This window comes from Nansenia antarctica (assembly GCF_963989245.1).
Source record: "Nansenia antarctica genome assembly, chromosome: 2".
Lineage (NCBI taxonomy): Eukaryota > Metazoa > Chordata > Actinopteri > Argentiniformes > Microstomatidae > Nansenia > Nansenia antarctica.
Window position 1 is genome coordinate 89330865 of NC_137675.1, and position 15000 is coordinate 89345864.

Below are 15000 nucleotides of genomic sequence, written 5' to 3' on the forward strand. Positions count from 1 at the left end.
TTACGACAGGGCTTTGAGGTGGAGCAGTTACTTACCATAGGGCTTTGAGGTGGAGCAGTTACTTACCATAGGGCTTTGAGGTGGAGCAGTTACTTACCATAGGGCTTTGAGGTGGAGCAGTTACTTACGACTAGGGCTTTGAGGTGGAGCAGTTACTTACGACACGGCTTTGAGGTGGAGCAGTTACTTACGACAGGGCTTTGAGGTGGGGCAGTTACTTACGACAGGGCTTTGAGGTGGAGCAGTTACTTACGACGGGGCTTTGAGGTGGAGCAGTTACTTACGACGGGGCTTTGAGGGTGGAGCAGTTACTTACGATAGGGCTTTGAGGTGGAGCAGTTACTTACCATAGGGCTTTGAGGTGGAGCAGTTACTTACCATAGGGCTTTGAGGTGGAGCAGTTACTTACACGGGCTTTGAGGTGGAGCAGTTACTTACGATAGGGCTTTGAGGTGGAGCAGTTACTTACGGGGAGCAGTTACTTACGACACGGCTTTGAGGTGGAACAGTTACTTACCATAGGGCTTTGAGGTGGAGCAGTACTTACGACACGGCTTTGAGGTTGAGCAGTACTTACCATAGGGGCTTTGAGGTGGAGCAGTTACTTACCATAGGGCTTTGAGGTGAGCAGTTACTTACGACAGGGCTTTGAGGTGGAGCAGTTACTTACATAGGGCTTTGAGGTGGAGCAGTTACTTACGACACGGCTTGAGGTGGAGCAGTTACTTACGACACGGCTTTGAGGTGGAGCAGTTACTTACGACACGGCTCAGGTTCAACAGACTTCAATTCAGGCAAGAACAGGCGGGTGCAGTGTGTATCTGTGCAGTCAGTTTGGCAGTTAAGTGCAGTTCTGACTGCTTAGCTTGACAACACGGCGGTGTCAACATCACAACATCACACCTCTTGAAATCCTCAATAAAACGTCCAATACACCCAGAAAAGCCTCAGGGCCGGACGGCTTCCTGGGACGGGTGCTGAGGGACTGCGCCGACCAGCTGGCCGGGGTTTTCACCAACATCTTCAACCAGTCCCTGTCCCAGGCCACCATCCCACCCTGCCTGAAAACCTCAACAATCATCCCAGTCCCGAAGAAAAGCAACGGTGAGCTGCCTAAACGACTACCGCCCGGTGGCACTCACACCAATCATCATGAAGTGCTTCGAGAAACTGGTCCGGGCCCACATAGTCACACGCCTCCCGCCCAACCTGGATCCATACCAGTTCGCCTACAGAGCCCCACAGGTCCACAGAGGACGCCATCGCGACGACTCTCCACTCCACTCTATCCCACCTGGAGAGGGGGAACAGCTACGCAGAACTGCTCTTTGTGGACTTCAGCTCTGCTTTCAACACTATCCTTCCAGACAGGCTAGTGACCAAATTACTAGACCTGGGACTATCACACTCTATCTGTGCATGGATCAAGGACTTCCTGTCTGACCGTCCCAGGAGGGTGCGGTGTGGGCTCCCACACCTCCACAGCCCTCAGACTCAGCACTGGGTCCCCCCAGGGCTGCGTGCTAAGCCCATCCTCTACAACCTCTACACCTACGACTTCACCCCCGTCCCACCCCAGCAACTCCATCATAAAGTTTGCAGACGACACCACCGTGGTGGGCTGCATCTCGGGGGGGACGAGGCGGCGTACAGTGATGAGGTGGAGCAGCTGGGCAAGCTGTGCAAGGTTAACAACCTGCTGCTGAACCAGTCAAAGACCCAGGAAATCATCGTGGACTTCAGGAGAAAATAATCTGAGGTCCAGCCCCTGCTCGTCGATGGAGGGAGCGTGGAGAGTCTCAACTCTCCGATTCCTGGGGGTGCACATACAGGAGGGACCTGTCCTGGAGGACCAACACAGCAGCCATCATCAAGAAGGACAACAGCGGCTCTACTTCCTGAGAGTCCTCAGGAAATACCACCTCAGACAGGAGCTGCTTGTGACCTTCTACCGCTGCACAGTGGAGAGCATCCTCACCTACTGCATCTGCGTGTGGTTCTCCAGCTGCACAGCCGCAGAGAGAGGAAAGCGCTACAGAGAGTCGTGAGATCGGCCCAGAAGATCATCGGTGCCCCCCTCCCTCTCTGAAGAGCTGTACAACACACGCTGCCTCAGGAAGGCCTCCAAGATCTCCAGGGGACCCATCCCACCCTGGAACGAACACTTTGTTCGGCTGCGCTCAGGCAGGCGGTTCAGGACCATGTTCGCTAAGGACAAATAGACTGAATCTCAGCTTCTACCCTAGGGCCATTCAGGCCCTGAACACAGCAAAGACCTAGGTTCTAGGCCCTGGAAAATCTAGACAATTTGATGGCAGCTACTAGATTGTAAACATAAGTGCAATATTGAAATACAACTGTGAACATTTCATACCTGCAAACTGCGGGTTGTTAAGACTGTTAAAACAAACTAGTGTGTCTGAACTACTGGTTAAAAACATACTAGTGTGTCTGAACTTCTGGTTAAAGGAAAAGTCGACTTGGTTGACTGAAGTCATGTCACATATTTACATTTACATGTTTTCATTTAGCAGACGTCTTATTCCAAAGCGACTTACAATCAATACGTTTGACTAAGCAAGTGAATCATCAATTCTCCAGTTGTAGCAGGAAGAGTAATCTAACTCTTAATAGGAGACTTTATTAATAGACACTGGAGAGACAGTACAGGGGGGGCACTGGAGAGACAGTACAAGGAGGGCAGTAGAAGTCTTAGGAGGCACAGTATAGGGGAAAAGCAGGTGTCTTAGGAGACACAGTATAGGGGAAAAGCAGGTGTCTCAGGAGACACAGTGCTGGGGATAGTAATGTCACATACAAGATCACACTGTTTCAAGTAATCATATTAAACTAAATAGAGTGTGAAAACGTTCTCTTCAGAGACACTACGGCCTTCAGTGTCTCAAACAGGCCTACTCACTGTAGCATTCATCTGGGTGAGATGCTACTTTGCAAACAATTTACTGGCAAGTTGTTTACATTCTCTTTTTAGCAGACGTTACTTTGTGTGGTCGTCTGCTAATTAAGTCTGCAAATCATTATGGACGCTGTTGGCAAAGCCAAGCACTCCCTGAGTCTTTTTTTTACTGCGAATTAAGTTAAAGAGATTCTGTCTTATTCAGACATCATCAAAACTAAGCTGAGATGTTATAATAAAGTAAAACAAAAACTCTGATTCCTGTAACCAGTTTGTCATGCATTTCTGTTGTTCCAACACCAAATGTTTTTGTTTTATCTCCCCCCCAATACAAGTAAATACTAGTATTTTAAACTTGTGATTAATCATGATTAATCGCAGCCTATTATTCGGATTAACTTGATGAAAAGTGTTAATCGATTGACAACACTAATATAATATTAATAGTAAAAATTCAACCAAACGTTACGTTATTTTCGGCTAGTCTAAAATGAGCAATAACAGAAGTTAAACATAAATAAAAGACGATTAAATTCAAAATGCATCTCATTGTTTTGTTGTTGTCTAGGTGTCTCTGTTGCCTAGCGCCCTGGCCAGGAAGAGGACGTGGAACAAGAAATACCCCATCTGCATCACCCTGGCGGACGGGGAGGAGGGAGGGAGCGAGGGAGGGATGGAGGAGGGGGGAGGAGAGGAGGAGGAGGGGGAGGAGGAGGAGGAGGAAACGGAGGAGAAGACCGCAGACAAGCAGACGACCTCCCTGTCACACTCTACCTCTTCGGCCGCACAGGAAGAGAGAAGGAGGAGTGGTTCCAGCGCTTCCTGTTGGCGTCCAGGGCGGAGGCCGGGAGCAGCAGCGTCAGCAGAGACGGGGAGACGGAGCGGTCAGGTGAGAGTGCTGCAGTGCTGCCCCCTAGAGGCCTGGAGGCCTGTAGTGCTGCCCCCTAGAGGCCTGGAGGCCTGCAGTGCTGCCCCCTAGAGGCCTGGAGGCCTGTAGTGCTGCAATGCTGCCCCCTAGAGGCCTGTAGTGCTGCCCCCTAGAGGCCTGGAGGCCTGCAGTGCTGCCCCCTAGAGGCCTGGAGGCCTGTAGTGCTGCAATGCTGCCCCCTAGAGACCTGGAGGCCTGTAGTGCTGCCCCCTAGAGGCCTGGAAGCCTGTAGTGCTGTAGTGCTGCCCCCTAGAGGCCTGGAGGCCTGTAGTGCTGCAATGCTGCCCCCTAGAGGCCTGGAGGCCTGTAGTGCTGCCCCCTAGAGGCCTGGAGGCCCGTAGTGCTGCCCCCTAGAGGCCTGGAGGCCTGTAATGCTGTAGTGCTGCCCCCTAGAAGTCTGGAGGCCTGTAGTACTGTAGTGCTGCCCCCTAGAGGCCTGTAGTGCTGCCCCCTAGAGGCCTGGAGGCCTGTAGTGCTGTAGTGCTGCCCCGTAGAGGCCTGGAGGCCTGTAGTACTGTAGTGCTGCCCCCTAGAGGCCTGGAGGCCTGTAGTGCTGCCCCCTAGAGGCCTGGAGGCCTGTAATGCTGTAGTGCTGCCCCCTAGAGGCCTGGAGGCCTGTAGTACTGTAGTGCTGCCCCCTAGAGGCCTGGAGGCCTGTAGTGCTGTAGTGCTGCCCCCTAGAGGCCTGTAGTGCTGCCCCCTAGAGGCCTGGAGGCCTGTAGTACTGTAGTGCTGCCCCCTAGAGGCCTGGAGGCCTGTAGTGCTGTAGTGCTGCCCCCTAGAGGCCTGTAGTGCTGCCCCCTAGAGGCCTGGAGGCCTGTAGTACTGTAGTGCTGCCCCCTAGAGGCCTGGAGGCCTGTAGTACTGTAGTGCTGCCCCCTAGAGGCCTGGAGGCCTCCAGCTGTAGGGACTAACAGACCAAACGTATTGGTGTACGTGTTGTTCACGGTCAGGCTAGTTCAACCAGCCACTTACCACCTGACTTCTGTTCTTTCTCTCTCTCTCTGTCTCTCTCTTTCTATCCCTCTCTTTATCCCTCTCTCTTTCTTTCTCTCTCTCCCCTGTCTCACCCTATCGCTCCTCCTTTCTCTCTCTCTCTATCTATTCCTCTCCCTTTCTCTCCCCTGTCTTCCCTATCTCTCCTCCCTCTATCCCTCTCTCTACCCCTCTATCCCTCTCTCTATCCCTCTATCCCTCTCTCTATCCCTCCCTCTCCCTCCCCCCCTCTCCCTCCCCCTCCAGAGGGGGGCTCCAGCAGGGGGAGTGTGGAGGACCTGCCAGACCTGGCAGGGGGTGTGAGGGAGAGGCTGCTATTGGACTACGGCTCCTACATGAGCCGCCTGATTGGCTCGGGGGGAAGCGGCCCCGCCCCCAGCCCCTGCATCAGCGACCAGGGAAGCCCCATAGCCCAGCAGAGGGTGAGACCCACCTCCTCCACAGACAGACGGACAGACAGACAGACAGACAGACAGACAGACAGACAGAGACAGACAGACAGACAGACAGACAGAGACAGACAGACAGACAGACACAGACAGACAGACAGACAGACAGACAGGCAGACACAGACAGACAGACAGACAGACAGACAGACAGGCAGGCAGGCAGACAGACAGACAGACAGACAGACAGGCAGATAGGCAGACAGACAGACAGACAGGCAGATAGATGTCCTTTTCTGTGCTTGCATTTACACAACAGTGCGCTTATAATAATATTATTATTATTATTATATTATTATTATTATAATCATTTAAATACATTTTATTTGTATAGCACAAAAACAATGTTTGCAAAGTGCTTCACAAATGTACAGATAAAACAGATAGAATATGTAAATAAAAACTCTAATACAAGTAGAACCAGTAAAACACAAAACATTCAAAAGAATAAGGGCAGCATCAGTGAAAGGTCGCTAGTCTATAAAAAAAAACTAGTTTTAACTAGTTAGCCTGACACACTCCCAGAAGCCCTCCTGACCCCTCCTGACGCTAACATGCTAACGGTTAGCATCACTCCTATAGATTAGAATCTGGCCTTACGTCAGTCACAGTGCTCAGCCAGGAGGCTGACTCAGCTAACATGCTAACGGTTAGCATCACTCCTATAGATTAGAATCTGGCCTTACGTCAGTCACAGTGATCAGCCAGGAGGCTGACTCAGCTAACATGCTAACGGTTAGCATCACTCCTATAGATTAGAATCTGGCCTTACGTCAGTCACAGTGCTCAGCCAGGAGGCTGACTCAGCAGAACGCTGCCAGGCTGAGCTGTCAGGTGGACAGTAAGACTGGGCGGCTTTGGAATAAGAATAAGTCCATTGACCATGTAAGACTGCTGGGCTCCTCCTCTGGCGGCTCCCTCAGGGTGACCAGAGGCAGGCTGAAGCAAACTGTCTGATTCTAAACGAACGTACGTTTTAGGACGTGTTCGAAAGCCTAAAGGACTGTGTGATCATCTAGTTATGTGTTTTTAGCATGTTGATGAGAATTAGAATCAGAATCGCTTTTGTTACATCCAATGTACAGTCAGGTACACAAGAGTAAAATTCTTTGGCCCAGGTTCTTCAACATTGACATTGCAGCAAGGTACAAAATCAACAATAATAGAATAAAGTAAAATAAGTAAAGTAAGTAATAATAACTTTTTCACCAGACCGTGTCACTATGTGCAGATAAAACAGTTATGCAAATAAAAACACATAAAAGTATAAACAGTCAAATACAAAACATTAATTTTATTTTATTTTATTTTGCCATTTAGCAGACGCTTTTATCCAAAGCGACTTACAATTACGAATTACAGGGACATTCCCCCTGGAGTAACTGAGGGCTAAGTGCCTTACCCAAGGGCACACTAGTAGTGGTGTGGCTTCAGGCGGGATTTGAACTCACAACCTTCCGATCCCAAGTCCAACTCACTATCCACTAGACCACCACTACCCCCCTAAGGGTAGCAAAAGGCTAGTCTAGTAAAAGAGTTTTAAGAAGAGATTTAAAAGAAAATACAGATCTTGCTGTTATGGTAGCACTAGCAAAAGAGTCAAGTGTGGCAGAACCCCAGAACAGACGGACACAAGAGGCAAACTAACAATAAAAAGGATTTATTAAAATGATGGACAAAAGAATAAACCTACTCTAACGGGGCCTAAGTGGGGGGAATGTGTGGATGCCAGAGAACTGGATAATGTAAATGAGGTGTGAGTGGGACTGTACTCTATGTGTCTGGGTGTGAGTGTCTAGCGTGCAAAACTAGTGTGGTGTAGATATGTAGATGAGTGAAGTGTTGATATATGTACGTGTACTAACCAGTCCAGAGCAGAGAGGGGGAATAGTCGGCAGGCAGGCAGACGGGGGGGGGGTTAGGCAGGAGGAGTAGGCGGCAGGCAGGCAGGGGGTTAGGCAGGAGGAGTAGGCGGCAGGCAGGCAGGGGCATAGGCAGGAGGGGTGGTCGTTAGGCAGGCAGGGACATAGGCAGGAGACGTAGTCGAGAGGCAGGCAGGGGGTCTAGGCAGGGGGGGAGGCAGGTTCCTTTGGGGAGCGAGGATCAACAAAGAAAACAACTAAGGTTAGCAAAATAACAAACAAACAAAACTCTGAAGTGAAACTACTTGAACGAGAATAGACAACAGGGAGAGCCAAACTACTAACCACATGGGTCAAAATAATCAAGCGTCGGAGGAAGGTTTCTGGGGCTTCTTATAGGGCTGCCTCCTCCTGAGTTGATAGCTGGACCCAGCTGTCTCCACTTGAGCCTGATGAGGCTCAACGAGCGCCAACGAGGCAGGAGGGGGCGGAGCCGATGAGGGATTCACAACAGTACCCCCCCCCCTTAGGGGAGGCACCTGACGACCGTCCTGGAGCGTCCGGGTGGGCCTGATAGAAATCCTCCAGGAGTGTGGGGTCGGCGAGGTAGGATGGGGGCACCCAGCTCCGGTCTTCGGGGCCGTAACCCACCCAGTCCACCAGATACTGGAACCCCCGTCCCCTACGGCGGACAGCCAGTAGGCGGTCAACCGTCCACACCTGGTCGCCATCCTTCAGGACCCGGGGAGGTGGGGGGGCTGGAACGGGGGGGGACAGGGGGCTAGTGGAAACAGGCTTGAGGAGGGACACGTGAAATACTGGGTGGACCTTGAGAGCAGGGGGAAGGTTTAATCGAACCGCTGCAGGGTTAATAATCCGGTCAATAGTGTAGGGCCCAACATAACGGGGATTTAGCTTACGGGAGGAGGTCTGGGCGGTCTGGAGGGGCAGGTCCCGGGCCAACAACCAGACCTTCTGGCCGGGACGATAGGCCGGGGCTGGCACCCTCCGCCGGTCGGCACAGCGACGGGACCACTCAGTGGCCCGCAGCAGAGCGGTCCGGGTGGTCCTCCAGATGCGCCGACACCGGCGGAGGTGGACCCTGGTGGACGGGACTGCCACCTCCAGCTCCTGTTGGGGAAAGAGAGGAGGTTGATAGCCCAAGGAGCATTCAAAAGGGGACATACCCGTGGCGGAGCTCTCCATGGTGTTGATGGCATACTCCACCCATGGTAGGTACTTGGCCCAGGAGGCGGGGTTGCTGGTGGTGACACAACGCAGGGCTGCCTCCAGGGCCTGGTTGGTCCGCTCGGCCTGTCCGTTGGACTGCGGATGGTATCCAGAGGTGAGGCTGACCGAGGCCCCAATTCCCTTACAGAAGGCCTGCCACACCTTGGAGATGAACTGGGGGCCCCGGTCGGACACAATGTTGTGGGGAATGCCGTGAAGCCTCACCACATGGAGCGTGAGGAGGTCAGCAGTCTCGGCCGCGGAGGGGAGCTTGGGAAGGGCGACAAAGTGGACAGCCTTGGAAAACCTGTCCACAATGGTTAGGATGGTGTCCTTACCCTTGGATAAGGGGAGCCCCGTAACGAAGTCTAAAGCGATGTGGGACCAAGGACGACCGGGGATAGGGAGGGGACATAGGAGGCCCGAAGGAGGACGATGGGAGGCCTTACTCCGGGAGCAGATGGTGCAGGCACCCACAAACTCCTTAACGTCCCCCCGGAGTGTGGGCCACCAAAAACGTCGGCTGATAAACTCCGCTGTCCGGTGGGAGCCAGGGTGGCAGGCAAAGTGACTAGAGTGCCCCCACTCTAGCACTTGCGGCCGGACAGTGGAGGGAACAAAAAGTCTGTGCCGGGGTCCGGTACCTGGGTCCGGCTCGGCACGCTGGGCCTGTCTGACCACCGACTCGATGGCCCAGGTGACGACACCTACCACCCGGGTAGGGGGGAGGATGGTGTCTTGGGTCACCGGCATATCCGGGGACTCCCCCGGGAACAGCCGGGAGAGGGCGTCCGCCCTGACGTTCTTTGACCCCGGGCGGTAGGTGAGGGTGAAGTCGAATCGGCTGAAGAACAGGGCCCAGCGTGCCTGTCTAGGGTTAAGCCTTTTTGCCGTCCTCATATAGGTCAAGTTCTTGTGGTCAGACCACACAAGGAACGGCAGCTTAGCCCCCTCCAGCCAGTGCCTCCACTCTCCGAGGGCAGCGTGGATGGCCAGCAACTCCTTGTTGCCCACATCGTAGTTCCTCTCGGCAGGGTCAAACCGGCGAGAGTAGTAGGCACACGGGTGGACCTTCTGGTCCTCCTCCGACCGCTGGGTGAGAACGGCCCCGACGCCCGTGTCTGAAGCGTCTACCTCCACGATGAACTGCCTGGCTGGATCCGGGTGGGCCAACACCGGCGCGGTCGTAAAGAGGCCCTTCAGGGTGGAGAAGGCCGCCTCAGCCTCAGGGGTCCAAGAGAACGGGCGAACAGTGGAGGTACAAGCAGTGAGAGGGGCCGCCACCTGGCTAAACCCCTTGATGAACCGCCGGGTAAACCCGGCGAACCTGAGGAAGCGCCGGAGTTGTGTTCGGTCGGTGGGTCGTGGCCACTCTGCCACCGCTTTAATCTTAGCCGGGTCGGCGCGCATTTGCCCTTCTTCCACGACGTTACCCAGGTACGTCACAGAGGAGGAGTGGAAGACGCATTTCTCCGCCTTGACGAAGAGACGATTCTCCAGGAGCCGTTGTAGGACCAGGCGCACGTGTTGGTGGTGTTCCTCCATGGTCGGGGAAAAGATCAGGATATCATCCAGGTAAACAACCACGAAAACATTTATCATGTCCCTCAGCACGTCATTGACCAGCTCCTGGAAGACTCCGGGGGCATTGGACAGGCCAAAGGGCATGACCAGGTACTCGAAGTGACCGAGGTGGGTGTTGAACCCGGTCTTCCACTCGTCCCCCTCCTTGACCCTAACCAGATGGTAGGCGTTGCGGAGGTCAAGTTTAGTGAACACCCGGGCGTGAGTGAGTGGCTCGAAAGTGGAACTCATAAGGGGGAGTGGGTATTTATTCTTAACAGTGATGGTGTTTAAACTACGAAAATCTATACAGGGCCTCAGGCCACCATCCTTCTTCGCCACAAAGAAGAAGCCCGCCGCGAGGGGGGAAGACGATGGTCGAATTACACCCGAGGCTAGGGACTCGGCTATATAATTGCGCATTGCCTCCTTCTCCGGGACCGAGAGGTTGTAGAGACGACCCTTCGGAAGGGCTGCCCCGGGAAGGAGGTTGATGGGACAATCATACGGCCGGTGAGGAGGAAGTGAAAGGGCGCGGTCCTTACTAAACACCATGGCCAGGTCAAGATACGTAGAGGGGACACCAGTGAGGTCCGGGGGAGAGACTAAGGGCCTGGGACCGCTGGACGGAGAGAGGGCGGAGCGTAGGCAGTTGGCATGACAGGGGATGCTCCAGCCCAAAATCCGTCCAGTGGTCCAGGAGATGTGGGGATCGTGTCTCTCCAACCACGGCCTACCTAATACTAGGGGTGCAGTGGGGGCGTGGAGGACAAGAAAACGTGCCGTCTCGACGTGATTACCGGACATGGTGAGGGTGAGGGATTCAGTGCTATGCGTGATCCTACCTAAGGGCCTCCCATCGATGGCTTGGGGGAACAAGGCATGGTCGAGGGGAACGAGCGGGATGCCGGCCTGACGAGCGAGGGTGATGTCCATCAAGCACTCGTCGGCCCCGGAGTCAATGAGGGCGCCGGCAGAAATGGACTCCTCACCCCAGGAGAGGGTGGCTGGGAACAGCCGGTTGTGGTTCTTGATGGGTTGGGGGATCGAGGCACGGCTCACCAAAAACCCCTCCTTTAGCGAGCCGGGTCTTTTGGCCGCGCCGGGCAGGTTCGGAGGACGTGTCCGGGTCTTCCGCAATACAGGCACAGCCCGCCCCGCATTCTCTGCTCTCTCTCTTCCTGAGAGAGGCGGGACCGGCCGACCTGCATGGGCTCCTCCGCTGACTCAGAGGTGGACGGGGCTGGGGAGAGCATGGGAACCCGAGGGGGCAGGGCCGAGTGGGCGGCCGCAAAACGGGGGAGAGAGGACGTGCGGCTGGGGACCGAGTGAGGGGGCCCCACGGCGCGTTGGCTGCGCTCCTGGCGGCGCTCCCGCAGGCGCTCATCCATTTGTAGGGACAAGGTGACCAGTTCTTGAAGGGAGCCTGGGCGGTCCCGGACGATAAGGTCCTTCACCGCCTCACTCAGACCCCGCCGGTAGGCGCAAAGGAGCGCTATGTCTCCCCACCCGCTGTCGGCGGCGAGGATCCGGAACTCTAGGGTGTAGTCCGCGACGGTCCTGGAGCCTTGCCGGAGTTCCAGCATCCTGGAGGCGGCGTCCGCGCCGTCAGAGGGGTGGTCAAACAAAAAGGAAAACTCCCGGCGGAACGCCTCGTAGTCCTGGGCAAGATGTGGGTCTCTGCCCACCACGGCTATGGCCCAGTCTAGAGCCTTGTCCACCAGGAGGGACATAACGAAGGCTACTTTAGCCTCTTCTGACCCATACTTGGACGGTTGGAAAGCAAAAAAAAGTTCACACTGGGTCAGGAACCCTCTGCCCAGATCAAAGTTCCCTCCAAAGGGTCGAGGGGTAACCAGGTTGGGCTCGGGTTGGGCGGGAGCTCGCCCTGGGGGGGCTGGAACCCCCGGTGAATCAGCAGGGGGAGCAGGGACTGCAGCTCCTCCAGGGAGCGTGTTCAGCCTCAGCTGGATGGAAGCCACCGCAGAGGCAAGAGTGCCCATCTGGACAGCAAGGGAGGCGAGAGCAGCTGAGGCGGAGGTGGACGACTTCTGGAGCTCAGCGATGTTACCCTGAACGGAGGGGAAAGCCTTACTCAACTCCGCCTGGAGGGACGCGAGCTCGGCCGCGTGGGCGGAAACAAGCTCGTCAACTGAATGGGAAACAGGGTTGGGCTTAACTGCGGGCGTCTGCCCCGAGGTGCTGCCTTGACTCATGAGGGCTTGATTATTCTGTTATGGTAGCACTAGCAAAAGAGTCAAGTGTGGCAGAACCCCAGAACAGACGGACACAAGAGGCAAACTAACAATAAAAAGGATTTATTAAAATGATGGACAAAAGAATAAACCTACTCTAACGGGGCCTAAGTGGGGGGAATGTGTGGATGCCAGAGAACTGGATAATGTAAATGAGGTGTGAGTGGGACTGTACTCTATGTGTCTGGGTGTGAGTGTCTAGCGTGCAAAACTAGTGTGGTGTAGATATGTAGATGAGTGAAGTGTTGATATATGTACGTGTACTAACCAGTCCAGAGCAGAGAGGGGGAATAGTCGGCAGGCAGGCAGACGGGGGGGGGTTAGGCAGGAGGAGTAGGCGGCAGGCAGGCAGGGGGTTAGGCAGGAGGAGTAGGCGGCAGGCAGGCAGGGGCATAGGCAGGAGGGGTGGTCGTTAGGCAGGCAGGGACATAGGCAGGAGACGTAGTCGAGAGGCAGGCAGGGGGTCTAGGCAGGGGGGGAGGCAGGTTCCTTTGGGGAGCGAGGATCAACAAAGAAAACAACTAAGGTTAGCAAAATAACAAACAAACAAAACTCTGAAGTGAAACTACTTGAACGAGAATAGACAACAGGGAGAGCCAAACTACTAACCACATGGGTCAAAATAATCAAGCGTCGGAGGAAGGTTTCTGGGGCTTCTTATAGGGCTGCCTCCTCCTGAGTTGATAGCTGGACCCAGCTGTCTCCACTTGAGCCTGATGAGGCTCAACGAGCGCCAACGAGGCAGGAGGGGGCGGAGCCGATGAGGGATTCACAACACTTGCTTGTGTAATATCTTCAAAGAAGATGGCATCTTATTCTTATTGTCCCCTCCTCTCCTCTCCTCTCCTCTCCTCTCCTCTCCTCTCCTCTCCTCTCCTCTCCTCTCCTCTCCTCTCCTCTCCTCTCTTCTCTTCTCCTCTCCTCTCCTCTCCTCTCCTCTCCTCTCCTCTCCTCTCTCCTCTCCTCTCCTCTCCTCTCCACTCCTCTCCTCCCCTCTCCTCTCTTCTCCTCTCTTCTCCTCTCCTCTCCTCTCTCCTCCCCTTTTCTCCTCTCCTCTCCTCTCTCCTCTCCTCTCCTCTCCCCAGGTGGGCAGTGAGGAGGCTGGAGATGGAGGCGGCTCCTCAGAGCCCCAGGACCGGGATCCAGGTCAGGGTCAGGGTCAGGGTCATGGTCAGGGTCATGGTCAGGGTCTGGGTCAGGGTCATGGTCAGGGTCATGGTCAGGGTCATGGCCAGGGTCAGGGTCATGGTCAGGGTCAGGGTCAGGGTCAGGGTCAGGGTCATGGTCAGGGTCAGGTTCAGGGTCATGGCCAGGGTCAGGACCAGGACCAGGGTCAAGTTCAAAGCCAGGGTCAGGGACAGGAAACGGGTCAGGGTCAAGTTCAAAGCCCGGGTCAAGCCCAGGGTCAGGCCCAGGGTCAAGTTCAAAGCCCGGGTCAGGGTCAGGGCCAGGGCCAGCCTGACTGGGTCAATGCCCTGGTGGGTCGGATCTTCTGGGACTTCCTGCGGGAGAAGTACTGGTCTGACCAGGTGGCCACCAAGATCCAGAAGAAACTCAGCAAGATCAGGGTGAGTCTGTCCCTCCATCCATCCATCCCTCCATCCATCCATCCATCCATCCATCCATCCATCCATCCATCCATCCATCCATCCATCCATCCCTCCGTCCGTCCATCCATCCATCCATCCCTCCATCCATCCATCCATCCATCCATCCATCCTTCCATTTCTAAGTAAAATCCTTGACAAAGTGAACTTACTGATTTTCTTAGCAAAAACATTTTGAGAAGTTTCAATCAGGTTTTCGTTCTAACCACAGTACTGAGACTGCATTAGTAAAGGTTGTAAACCATCTCAGACTTATCATAGATGCTGGTGGTGTATCAGTTATTGGCTAGGTAGGCATTTCTCTGTTGTCCTGGGAGACTTCTGATAATGTTGACTTCACATGTGGGGTTCCTCAGGGGTGTATTCTTGGTCCCTTGCTCTTCTCCCTGTACATGATCCCATTAGGTGGAATCAACAGAAAACATGGTGTAAATGTACTCAGCTGTATGTACAGATATGTATCAGTATTGCCTGATAATTCACATGCACTCAGCTCGCTGGAGAATTGTCTCTGAGATATAACAATTTGGATGTCCAAAAACTTTCTACAACTAAATAAGGACAAAACTGAGATTCTTGTCATTGGACCAAAACCACAAAAAGACAAATTGTTGAATGCCATGGGAACCTTGCTTTCAAAGTGCAAACATGAAGCTAAGAATATAGGTGTGATTATAGATTCTGACTTGAGCTTTGAGCGTCACATCAAATCTATCAATAAAAAATACTTTTTATCATCTACGGAATATTGCAAAAGTTCAACATTTTCTCCAGCAAGCTGATGCAGAAGTGTTAATGCATCCTTTTGTTATTACCCGTTTGGACTATTGTCACAGTCTCCTTTCTGGTCTTCTCTCAGAAAGCTGTTGGCCAGCTGCAATTAGTCCAAAATGCAGCAGCGAGAGTTTTAACCAAAACAAGCAGAAGAGCTCATATATATATATCATCCATCCCTCCCTCCCTCCCTCCCTCCATCCATCCATCCATCCATCCATCCCTCCCTCAATCCATCCATCCATCCCTCCATTCATTCATCCATCCCTCCCTCCCTCCCTCCATCCCTCCCTCCCTCCCTCAATCCATCCATCCATCCCTCCATTCATTCATCCCTCCCTCCCTCCCTCCATCCCTCCCTCCCTCCATCCATCCATCCATCCCTCCCTCCCTCCATCCCTCCCTCCATCCATCCATCCATC

At 53.9% G+C, this 15000-nt stretch overlaps 1 pseudogene across 1 annotated transcript in view; it reads left to right on the forward strand.

Annotated features, from left to right (window-relative positions):
• LOC308150858 (testis-expressed protein 2-like) overlaps positions 1-15000 on the forward strand; it is a 32343-nt pseudogene that overhangs the window by 3438 nt on the left and 13905 nt on the right. Inside the window, exons 4-7 of the transcript in view lie at positions 3486-3806; positions 5088-5263; positions 13283-13343; positions 13596-13765. The product of the transcript in view is annotated as a testis-expressed protein 2-like (transcript). The remainder of the gene's footprint in view (positions 1-3485; positions 3807-5087; positions 5264-13282; positions 13344-13595; positions 13766-15000) is intronic.